This window comes from Arachis hypogaea, chromosome 19 (assembly GCF_003086295.3).
Source record: "Arachis hypogaea cultivar Tifrunner chromosome 19, arahy.Tifrunner.gnm2.J5K5, whole genome shotgun sequence".
NCBI classification, from domain to species: Eukaryota; Viridiplantae; Streptophyta; class Magnoliopsida; order Fabales; family Fabaceae; genus Arachis; species Arachis hypogaea.
The window spans coordinates 140,399,308-140,400,411 of record NC_092054.1 but is presented as its reverse complement, the minus strand read 5'-3'; the positions used below and the strand labels follow the sequence as shown (position 1 = coordinate 140,400,411).

At 40.4% G+C, this 1,104-nt stretch overlaps 1 non-coding gene across 1 annotated transcript; it reads right to left on the bottom strand.

The window, feature by feature from the left end:
* Positions 1-260: 260 nt before the first annotated feature.
* On the bottom strand, positions 261-368 carry LOC112780278 (small nucleolar RNA R71). Its single transcript, XR_003191125.1, has one exon. It is a non-coding gene; the product is annotated as a small nucleolar RNA R71 (small nucleolar RNA).
* Between the last annotated feature and the right edge of the window lie 736 nt (positions 369-1,104).

Here is a 1,104-nt window from a genome sequence, read left to right as displayed (position 1 = left end):
CTCTGATGCAGCAGAACTGCAAGTTTCATGGACTTCCATCTGAAGATCCTTTTCAGTTCTTAACTGAATTCTTGCAGATATGTGATACTGTTAAGACTAATGGAGTAGATCCTGAAGTCTACAGGCTCATGCTTTTCCCTTTTGCTGTAAGAGACAGAGCTAGATTATGGTTGGACTCTCAACCTAAAGACAGCCTGAACTCTTGGGATAAGCTGGTCACGGCTTTCTTAGCCAAGTACTTTTCTCCTCAAAAGCTGAGCAAGCTTAGAACTGATGTTCAAACCTTCAGACAGAAAGAAGGTGAATCCCTCTATGAAGCTTGGGAAAGATACAAACAGTTGACCAAAAAGTGTCCTTCTGACATGCTTTCAGAATGGACCATCCTAGATATATTCTATGATGATTTATCTGAGCTATCCAAGATGTCATTGGATACCTCTGCAGGTGGATCCATTCACCTAAAGAAAATGCCTGCAGAAGCTCAAGAACTCATTGACATGGTTGCTAATAACCAGTTCATGTACACTTCTGAAAGGAATCCTGTGAACAATGGGACGCCTATGAAGAAGGGAGTTCTTGAGGTTGATACTCTGAATGCCATATTGGCTCAGAACAAATTATTGACTCAGCAAGTCAATATGATTTCTCAGAGTCTGAATGGAATGCAAGCTGCATCCAACAGTACTCAAGAGGCTTCTTATGCAGAAGAAGCTTATGATCCTGAGAACCCTGCAATAGCAGAGGTAAATTACTTAGGTGAACCTTATGGAAATACCTATAACTCATCATGGAGAAATCACCCCAATTTCTCATGGAAGGATCAAAAGCCTCAACAAGGCTTTAATAATGGTGGAAGAAACAGGTTTAACAATAATAAACCTTTTCCATCATCCACTCAGCAACAGACAGAGAATTCTAAACAAAATGCTTCTAATTTAGCAAATTTAGTCTCTGATCTATCTAAGGCCACTGTGAGTTTCATGAACGAAACCAGGTCTTCCATTAGAAATTTGGAAGCACAAGTGGGCCAACTGAGTAAAAGGATCACTGAAATCCCTCCTAGTACTCTCCCAAGCAATACAGAAGAGAATCCAAAAGGAGAGT